Source organism: Gorilla gorilla, chromosome 1, assembly GCF_029281585.2.
Source record: "Gorilla gorilla gorilla isolate KB3781 chromosome 1, NHGRI_mGorGor1-v2.1_pri, whole genome shotgun sequence".
NCBI lineage: Eukaryota > Metazoa > Chordata > Mammalia > Primates > Hominidae > Gorilla > Gorilla gorilla.
The window spans coordinates 195,537,451-195,548,594 of record NC_073224.2 but is presented as its reverse complement, the minus strand read 5'-3'; the positions used below and the strand labels follow the sequence as shown (position 1 = coordinate 195,548,594).

At 40.0% G+C, this 11,144-nt stretch overlaps 1 non-coding gene across 1 annotated transcript; it reads left to right on the top strand.

The window, feature by feature from the left end:
* The first annotated feature begins 892 nt into the window (after positions 1 to 892).
* LOC115932175 (U6 spliceosomal RNA) lies at positions 893 to 994 on the top strand. Its single transcript, XR_004068496.1, has one exon. It is a non-coding gene; the product is annotated as a U6 spliceosomal RNA (small nuclear RNA).
* The last annotated feature ends 10,150 nt before the right edge of the window (positions 995 to 11,144 follow it).

Sequence of the window (11,144 nt, the reverse complement as noted above, 5' to 3'; positions counted from 1 at the left end):
TGTGAAGGTGGGTGGTTGAATAGCAATGTAGGAGGACATGGGAGATACTCTGGGTCTCTCTTGAGGACTCTGAAGTCACTTAGGATGATGGCAGTACTCATGGCACAAGAGAAGACAGTAAGCCAAGTGCCACTGTCTTCTGCGAGGTAGGGAGATTACAGTTACCAATCATGGAGAGAGTAGTAGGGGTTTTCACAAAAGGGTGCAAAAGCAGTGGACTCTAAGTAGCACTGGGAAGCATCCTCATCTCCTGACAGTACATAGGTGTAAGAATATGAGCGGATCTCTCTTGAGGGAGCTGCAGGGTAAGTGGTGTAGAGAGAGCCAGGTTTAGATAAGGCATGAGGTGGAAGGAACATTCAGAGAAAAGTGTTTGAGGGCATAGGAGAGTTGAAATTCCAAAGGGCAAATGGAAGGTTTTGGCAGGGAGAGAAGAGAGGGATTGGATACTTCCACACTTAAGGAAGTATGTAGCATTTTAGGAATGATAGCTCATATAGGACAAATATGGGAAGAGACAAGGTATCTATATTTGGAGCTTTGACCTATGAAAATAGGAATGAAACTTGATAGGTTTAGTTTCACTTAGCCCTCAGAGAAGAGTGGACACAAGGGCTTAAAAAAAAGTCAGCTGTGGTCTGGAAAGTCCTGCAAACATTTCTTTTCACGCAGAGATGTGATTAGTCATAGGAGATGCAGCAGAGGATAATAGTAGGGAACAAAAAAGCTTGAAGTTCAAGGTTCTTTGAGGAGAGGGATGAACAGTAGCTCTAACAAGATTGGATTAGACCCAGGATCCACTGGTACCCTGTTTAATCAGGCTTGGAGGTCTGGATGTTTGTAGCTTGGGATAGGGTAGATGTGAAAGGAGGAAGTGAAGGGTGGCCCAGGAGTGCTTCAGCAGCACATACGCTAAAATTGGAATGATACAGAGATTAGCATGGCCCCCTGCACAAAGGATGACACAAACATTTGTGAAGCCTTTCATATTTAAAAAAAAAAAGAATGGCCTTTTCTTTCTTTCTTTCTTTTTTTTTTTTTGAGACAGAGTCTCGCTCTGTAGCCCAGGCTGGAGTGCAGTGGCACAATCTCGACTCACTGCAACTTCCACCTCCCAGGTCAAGAAATTCTCCTGCCTCAGCCTCACGAGTAGCTGGGATTACAGGCATGCTCCACGATGCCCAGCTAATTTTTTTTGGCATTTTTTAGTAGAGATGGAGTTTCACCATGTTGGCCAGGCTGGTCTTGAACTCCTGACCTCGTGATCCTCCTGCCTCAGCCTCCCAAAGTGCTGGGATTACAGGCGTGAGCCATCGCGCCTGGCCAAAGAATGGTCTTTTCTTGACCCTAGATCTATAGGTGCAGATACAGTTTAGAACTTCGGATATCTGTTGTATTACAAGTTTTAATTTTACTCCCCAAGTATAGAAATAACAGCTGAACTATTATTTTTAAATATTTTCACTTGTTCTTACAGGTTAAATATTTAAATTATTTGGGCCATTTTCCCCAAATTTTACTCTTATTTTAGCATATTCTATATTTGCTTAATTTTTAATTTAAGTAATTGTTTTTATTAAGTTAATGTCAACACTAAAAATTGGTTTCGAGTTGGTATAGTGATAGAATTCAGAAGTCTTAACAAAGCTGAAAGTTGTCACATTTCAGGAGGTAAAGTATAAAGCTTAGTTTTTAATTTGTCCTTTCCTTGCCAACACTTTATAGAATCAATAGAAAATACATTAGCAGAACTAGGCCAGTATCATACACAGTGCACTTTCCTCACCACCCTCAGCTCCTTGTAACTTCTTGCTCCACTGAATTTCTGAGAACCTTTTTGTCTCTAATACTCACTTGGTACTTTTTATGGATATATTCCATTCTTTTCTCTCTGTGGAAGCTTTTTGTTTTTTACCTATATATAATCAATTTAAGATGCATATTTTTCCACATTTTAACAGCTCTGAAGTGGGGATGCATCTTATAATCTAAACTATCTTTGATTTGATAATGTACAGTACTTTGTATCACTCCCCCAAACAGCCTAGTATAATTCCTAACACACAGTAAGCACTGAAAAAATGTTTGTTTATTGATTGATTATATGTAAATTAAGAAGAGGTCATATAATTCGAATTATCACTTAAATACAAATGTTAACCTGACCTCTATCACATCCTCGAACTCTTAAGGTTCATAAGTTTTTAATTCAATAAAATGTGAGATCATTTCAAAAAAGAGGAAATGGGCCAGGCGTGGTGGCTCATGCCTGTAATCCTAGCACTTTGGGAGGCTGAGGCAGGTGGATCACCTGAGGTCAGGAGTTTTAGACCAGCCTGGCCAACATGGCAAAACCTCTACTAAAAATACAAATTAGCCCAGTGTGGTAGCGCATGCCTGTAATCCCAGCTATTCGGGAGGCTGAGGCAGGAGAATTGCTTGAACCTGGGTGGCAGAGGTTGGCGTGAGCCAAGATCATGCCACTGTACTCCAACCTGGGCAACAGAGCGAGACTCCATTTCAAAAAAAAAAAAAGAAAGAAAGAAAGAAATGAATAAGGAAAATTTAATTATTTGCCTGCTTTTATAATATTTAAAAATGGATTTAATATTTAAAAGGCATTCCTTAATAATACCTACCTTACTTTTGTGTAAAATTTGTCACACACAAAAAATTTCTGCAACACAAGAAGAAAAATCTATTAGAAGAGAGAAAGTATATGATTTACCTGAGTTCTACAGCTAGTAAATGTCTTGGCTTCTTGCTTATAGTACTCGTTCTTTTTACTAGACTCTCTTGTTCCATGGAAAGGCAGATATACAAAATGCATTCTTAAATGCAACCCGTTTCTGCAGAGTGCTCTTTAAAAGTGATTGCCATGAAGTGAAATTCTAACTGCATATGTGCTGCTGCATTCATTTCTTTCTAGTCTTCAAAAGAAAGGAATGGAAAAGATACAACAGAGCTGAAGTATAATTGCTTATTAGGTGTCGTTCAATGAGGGAGGCAGTAAAAAGTGAAACTAGTATTATTGCATAGTAAAGAGCACCTTATTTAGCTCTTGGGAAAGATTGAAGGATATTTACTGCAAAAATGCAATTTTCGCCGACTTCGAAGGAATCATCACAAGAGTCAACCCATTTTCCAACTCAGAACCTTTAAGTCATTCCCATGATGTGCTTCTATTCCTTTGTCTCACGTGGCTCCTCTGCGATTTCTCTTTCGTGCCACTCCATTGCTTAGCTTCTATTCGACTTTTGGAGGAACTTTCACTGCTACATATTGATTTCTGGGCTCTCCTTAGGTTAGGTTACCCCTTTTCCTGCTTTTATTTTTATTGCAATAATATCTTTTTTTTTTTTTTTAAGACGGAGTCTTGCTTTGTTGCCAGGCTGGAGTGCAGTGGCCCAATCTCAGCTCACCACAACCTCTGCCTCCCAGGTTCAAGTGATTCTCCTCCCTCAGCCTCCCGAGTAGCTGGGATTACAGGTGCGTGCCACCATGCCCAGGTAATTTTTTTTCTTTCTTTTTTTTTTTTTTTAGAGACGGGGTTTCACCATGTTGGCCACGATGGTCTCGATCTCTTGACCTCAGGTGATCTGCCCGCCTCGGCCTCCCAAAGTGCTGGGATTACAGGCGTGAGCCACTGTGCCCGGCCTGATCTTCCTTTTTCAATTATTTCTTTATATTTAGTTAGTTTGTTTTGCTTTTTTAACCATGTTAACTTTTTGAGAAGGTTACTTGATCTGAGTTTCAACTGTTTTATCTGTGAAATATGGATGAAAATACCTACCTATCAGGGTTTTTTTTGGGAAAATTAAGTGACACCACTTACTTAAAAGTGGCTAGTGGAATACCTGCTTCCTTTCATAGTTGGCTCTTCATAAAATATTATTCAGTTCAGGCTGGGCGTGGTGTCTCACGCCTATAATCCCAACACTCTGGGAGGCCGAGGCGGGCAGATCACCTGAGGTTGGGAGTTCAAGACCAGCCTGACGAACATGGAGAAACCCCGTCTCTACTAAAAATACAAAATTAGCCAGGCACGGTGGTGCGTGCCTGTAATTCCAGCTACTCGGGAGGCTGAGGCAGGAGAATTGCTTGAACCCGGGAGGTGGAGGTTGCCGTGAACCGAGATCACGCCATTGCACTCCAGCCTGGGCAACAAGAGTGAGACTCTGTCTCAAAAGAAAAAAGAAAAGAAAAATTCAGTTTAGTACGTCCCTTCAACGTGAACTCACTTTAATTCCTTGCCATGCTCTTGTATTAAATGCTATTGCCTGTAATTTACTCAAATTTTCCAAATTCATGTAATCTTCTTGCAGGCCGGCCATGCAACTTATCTGGACACTTTGAGAGTGTAAAGGGGCAGGCACCATCAATTATTATGTTAAGACAACAGGTGTAAATTGAGACTGTCTTAGGCAAATTAGAATGTAGCCTATCAGCCCTCTCCTGGCTGTAGCAGACTCTGCTTTCTACCTTGGAATTACTGTCATGGTGCCCTTTTCAGGACCCCATTTCTTTTCTAACCTCTTCGCTGAGTATAAATTTTCCCCTTTGTCACCACCACTATCAGTACCTATGCTTGGAACTGCAATGTTTACTTTCTAAACCACCCAGTCTCCTTCACCGACTTCTCCATTTCCGTCAAAGACTAGAGCACACTTCAGAGTTTATCTCTGATTTTCCGTATTCCTTCAAGTCTCCTATCCAGTCAGTTGGCAGTTTGTTTATTTAATTCTGTAAGTCTTTATTGAGCATTTACTTTGTGCCAGATGCCAAATGAAGTGCTAGGGATAAAACTACAAATAAGATATAATCCTGATGTACAAGAAGCTCATTTTTTTCAGAAAGAGAGTTAAAACAGATGGACGCAGTAGCCCACGCCTGTAATCCCAGCACTTTAGGAGGCTGAGGCGGATGGTTTGCTTGAGCTCAGGAGTTTGAGACCAGCCATGGACAACATGGCAAAACCCTGTCTCTACGAAAAAAACATAAAAAATTAGCCAGGTGTGGTGGTATGCACCTGTAGTCCCAACTTTGGGAGGCTGAAGGGGGAGGATCCCTTGAACCCCAGAGGTGGAGGTTGCAGTGAGCCAAGATCGAGCCACTACATTCCAGCCTGGGCAACAAAGTGAGACCTTATTTAAAAAAAAAAAAAAAGAAAAAAAAAAGAAAAAAGTTAAACATGTAAAGAAATAATTACAATACAATGTAAATGCCAAAAGAGAGTCTTTGGTATAGTGGAGATGCTAACATGGAAGTTATCAACTCTGCTTGGGGTGGTTCCAGGAAGGTTTTGCAGAAATAAAGACAAACTCTACCTGTAGCTGATTGTATGAATTAATAAACATGTTATTACCTACTATATGCTAGATACTACATTATGTACCAGGAATGCACTGATAAGCAAGACAGGCATCGGCCCTGTCTCTCTGTGGTTTATAGACTATTAGGGAAGGCAGACAGTATAAAAGCAAAGGGTATTAAAAAGGAGAAGAAAGGATGAGGCATCCCGTGAACATACAAAGAGGGAACTAGCCAACAATGCTTCCAGTTCCAGAACAGTTAAGCTGAAACCTGAAAAGATGACTAGGATTAGCTAGGTAGCTATTAAAATAGGTGGAGGTAGAGATTGATAGAAGAGGGAGAGAGCAAAGTCTTTAGGTGAGAGCATGCAAAGCACTGAAGCATTGAGAGAAGACCAATATGGCTGGAGAGCAGAGAGAAGTGGAAATGCAGGTAGACGTCAGAACATACAAGACCTTGTGGATCATATTAAAGATTTTAGGAATTTATCCAAAGGTCAATGGGAAGCCTTTTTTTTTTTTTTTTTTTGAGACGGAGTCTTGCTCTGTTGCCCAGGCTGGAGTGCAGTGGCACAATCTCGACTCACCTCAACTTCTGCCTCCTAGGTCCAATCAATTCTCCTGCCTCGGCCTCCCGAGTAGCTGAGATTACAGGCATGCGCCACCATGCCTGGCTAATTTTGTATTTTTAGTAGAGATGGGTTTTCTTCATGTTAGTCAGGCTGGTCTCGAACTCCCCATCTCAGGTGATCCACCTGCCTTGGCCTCCCAAAGTGCTGGGTTACAGGCGTGAGGGAAGCCATAATTTAAGCATTAAAAGTGATATACAGATTTGCTCTTTTAAAAAGGAGGCTGTTGCAATAGCTTGGACAACAGGTGATACTGGTTTAAAAAATGTAGAATAATGATGGTTTTTAGAAATATCTAGGAGGTATAATGGCAAAATTACTGGCCGGGCGTGGTGGCTCACGCCTGTAATCCCAGAACTTTGGGAGGCTGAGGCAGGCGGATCACCTGAGGTCGGGAGTTTGAGACCAGCCTGACCAACGTGGAGAAACCCCATCTCTACTAAAAATACAAAATTAGCCCAGCGTGATGGTGTATCCCTATAATCCCAGCTACTCAGGAGGCTGAGAATTGCTTGAACCCGGGAGGTGAAGGTTCCAGTGAGCTGAGATTGTGCCATTGTACTCCAGCCTGGGCAACAAGAGCAAAACTCTGTCTCAAAAAAAGAAAAAAAAAAGGCAAAATTAGTAATTGATATGGTATGGATGGTGGAAAAGGAGTAGTCAACGATGACTCTCAGATTTCTGCCTTGAACCACTGGTTAGCTGGTAGGGTTATTTACTGAGTTGAGGAACACCAAAGGAGGAGACGGTTTGGGAATGAAGATGATAAGTCCAGATTTGTGTATGCAGAGTTTGAGGTGCCAGTGAAATATTCAGGTTAGGTAGGCTATTGGGTATGAGGGTCTGAAGCTACAGATTGAAGAGCTTTAGGTATATCCACTGTAAGAAAGCCACAGGAGTAAATATATTTACCTCAGGAAAAACTCAAAGTGGGAAGAGAAGTGTACATTCAACAGAACCCTGAAAAACATTGAATGGTCCATAAAGATGTGTCAAAAATGGGTAAGAATGAGCTACTAGTGAGGTAAAAAGAAAATCAGAAAGGTGTGATGTCCACAAAGTCAAGGGAAGAAAGCATTTCAAAGAAGGAATGTCAGGTAAAATGGGAAATAAAAATTGATAACCTTACTGAAAGCTATTTTTTTGAGGAATGGCAGACAGAAAATCCAGATTGATGAGCTTGAAGAGTAGGTGGAAGGTGAAAAAGTAAAGATGGGGTCTGGAAGCAACACTTTCACAAGCTTGACTGGGAAGAAGAGGGAGGAGAGAGCATTAGAGCTGGAGAAGGATGTGGATGAAGGACTAAGGAGGATTTTTCTTTCTTTTTTAAAAAATTTCTCTCTCTCTCTTTTGAATGAGAAATACTTCAGTGTGTTTAAGTGCTGAATAGAAACAATTATTAAAGAGGAAGAGATTGGAAACATGAAAAATGTGCTACAGGTGCAAAGACCCCTGAAGAAGACCAGGGCTCCAAAGCAAAGTGGAGTTGTCCTGTCTTTCATTGGAGAAGGGCTTCTTCCCTCTCTGTACCAGGAGAGAAAAAGGAAAGAGGGGACAGGTACAAGTAAGGGGTGTGAAGTTGAAGTAGTTTCCACTTGACAGCTTTTAATCTTTCAAAAATAGTTGCTCAATAAATATTTATTGAGTTGATGAATGAATACAAGCAAATAACATGACTCTGAAATCTGCACACTTCCCTCTTTTCCTCTGGAAGCATTCTATTGTCTAGAGAAGCTTGGGGATGACACTGAAGGTGAGCAAGATTCAGAGTACTTTTAGGAAGAGGAAGAAGGATGTTTCCAAATCAAACAATAAGGATGCTAAAATCTTGCTCCAAATGGAAATCAGCATGGAATAGCCGCTCTGTTGGATAAGGTGAAAGCAAAATGGCTGGCTATCTGTTCTATACAGGTCTGTTCTGATCTATGCTTTAAAAAAAATCCTTTTCAATTTCTAGAAGTTTCAAGCCACAAACTTGCACTTTGAGGGGACAACATGGAACTCTCACCTATTGAACCCTTACTATTTGCCAATAACTGTGGTGAGTACCTTTCATTTAATCCTCATATCAACTTCATGAAGTTAACATTGTCTCCGTTTTAAGCTTGTGGAAACAGAGCTTCAGAGAAGGTAAATGTGACAAGGTCATTCAACCAATAAGTGGTAGAAATAGGATTCAAACCCAGCTCTGCCTTCAGTTGCTCTTAACTATGATGCTATATTTCCATGAAATTTTAATAACTCTCATCACTATAAATACTCTTTATGACACAACTCTTGCGTAAATTGTTCCCTGGTATCCCTGACATACCATGGGCATTATTCTTGTAATATTTTCCACTCTTCAATATTCAACTTTTATATCTTTTAATGTCCTACTTAAATCTTATCTTTGTAAACTATCGCAAGAACAAAAAACCAAACACCGCATATTCTCACTCATAGGTGGGAATTGAACAATGAGAACACGTGGACACAGGAAGAGGAACATCACACTCTGGGGACTGTTGTAGGGTGGGGGGAGGGGGGAGGGATAGCATTAGGAGATATACCTAATGCTAGATGACGAGTTAGTGGGTGCAGCGCACCAGCATGTCACATGTATACATATGTAACTAACCTGCACATTGTGCACATGCACCCTAAAACTTAAAGTATAATAATAATAATAATAATAATAATAATAAAAATCTTATCTTTGTCCAAAACACTTAAGGACATCTCAAACCATGATGGTTTCTCTGGCTTATGAAAACCTACAACAGTTTGCCTGTATTACCCATTTGATATATTTTATCTACATTATAAAATTGAGTTTGGGTTTATTTAACCTTTCTTTTGATTATGAGTTAATGCTACAATTCTACAAGCTTCTTAGGGGATAGGAAGTGCATTTTGTGCCTTTTTGGGGGGATGGGGTGGGCATCTTTTACAGCTTCTTCCTACTGCCTTGATTGATACATAGTATGTAGTCAGTAAATATTTGTTGCTAGATTGCCAGACGGTCAATCTTGGCATTGATATTGGCTGAATGTCTTTGGGAGCTGCCTGCAACTACTTCAGAAAGTTTCTTGTTGGAGTCAATATGAAAAATGGAGGATTTATTATTTCTACTGTGAATTTATTTTTTCTTTTTGGGTGATAAAACTGGAAATCTCAGAAAGTCTCCTGGTTTGTGTGTTGGGCATAGATGAGGGAGATTCCTTTTGAAAGTGAGTGTAGAAAAGCAGACTTCTTATTTTGTGAAGGTTTTTTGAAGCTTACAAGTCCTTATATATATATTTTAAAAGTCCAAATTGCTCGAACTTGAAGTTCCCCTCCTCATTTCTCCTCCTTCAGGGCCTTTTTCTAAACCTACTTCCCTTAAAATGACTTTTATTGATTTTCACTCAATGAGAGTTATTCTTCAGAATGAGGATGGAGGGGTCAGAGAGAGAAATTTACCCTGTGTTACCTGTGGAATAGGTGTGCATTTGTATCCAGTCTTGCTTTATTTGTTCTGTTTCCTGTATCCAGAAACCCACACACTGGGGATCATTAGGTCCTCTGTGTCTTGGTCGGAGCTTGAGTACAGTATACTAATAGATCAATTTATGTGTTCATTCATTCAGCAAACATTTATTGAGCAGGCATGTCCTAGGCATTGGAGATACTAAGATGAATAAGACATAGCCACTGCCCTCAGTGACCTCCAGATGTACAAGAAGACACCAGCCTGAAGGCAGCTGGGGTCAGGGAACAAGGCAACTGAATATCCTCCATCAGGAAATCCTAAGAGAATAAAAAGACCAGTCTTGTAACATAAATATAAACATCTAATCAAATTAGCCAATTAGAAAAACATTTTTAAGAAAAGGCAATCTTTTACCAATTTGTCCTATGTATCTTTTGCATTTTTTCTCCCTAATTTCTTTGTCTCCAGTCTTACTCGTCTCCAGTCTACATTTAAAATTGCCTCCAATTTTATTTTTCTAAACCCTGATCTGATCATGTCATTCCTGTTTTGAGAATTTTCACTCATTCATTCTGCACTTTTTATCAATCACCTACTGGATGTTTCCAGTGAGTGTGAAGCGTTTGGGATGCAGTGGTACGCAAGCAGGCCCTACCTTCAAGAAGCTTTAGAATCTAGACCAGGTAGTACTTTCTGAATCTTGTCCTTTTATCTAAATCAGTTGAGTCTGACAGACACCAGTATCTGTTGTGCTAAGTACCATGCAAAACAACTAAGACAGAATTCTGCTTTAAGCAGATCAGAGTCTATTAGAGGAACCTGAAAACAATCGATAATTCCAGTACAATGTGATAAATGAATAGATGAGTGCATAGACTGCTATGATAATCAGGTTTGAGGAGAAGAGAGGCTGGTGGGCAGGGTGGCTTCCTGGAAGAGTCTATCCCAAACAAAGTCTTGAAGTATAAATAGGAGTTGGCTAGACACTGGGAGTGTCTAGTTAGTTCCTTAATGTGACAAACAAGATCTTTCACAGTCCATTAATCTATTTTTCCAGTCTCCCCTTATATCGTCTACATCTTTTTTTTCAGCTCCCAGCCCAATTTCTGAATGTTTTTCAAATTAGGAATGAATGCCCCTGGATTATTTAGTGTTGTGCTTTGGATTTGAGAAAGCACCAAATAAATGTGGTGCATCTTTCTGGAGCATCAGTTCTATCAAATGATAAGTAATTTAAAACATGGTTTTATATTAAAGCTTAATATATTTGTGGAATTGAAGGCAAAATTTTCATTCATTTTTCAAGATAAAACAGGATACATAAATTTCAAGCTAGTGGCAAGCCATTTTAGGCTTGCCCTTAGACATCACCACCTGCACCACCTCTTTCTTGAGGAAAAATTTGAGATGTACTATCGGAATGTGGCAGGAAATTTCATGTGCCTTTGCATATGCTATTTGCTCATCCTGGAGTGCTCTTCCTATTTTTCTCCCTTGATAAACTACTTATCCTTCAAAGCCCAACTTAAGTGTCATTCCATATAACAGTCATTTTTAACGAAGCTTAAATGTCATCCCATATGATAGTTATTTTTTAAAACACCCACTTGTGTCTCTGCCTCCTTTCCTAATAGCTCCAGGCAGACTCAGCACCTCCTTCTTTTGTGTTTCTACCACCCTATACTCAGAATATCCATTACAGCACTGCTTTCATTGTGCCATATGTATTTGCTTTCCAATCCATCTCTG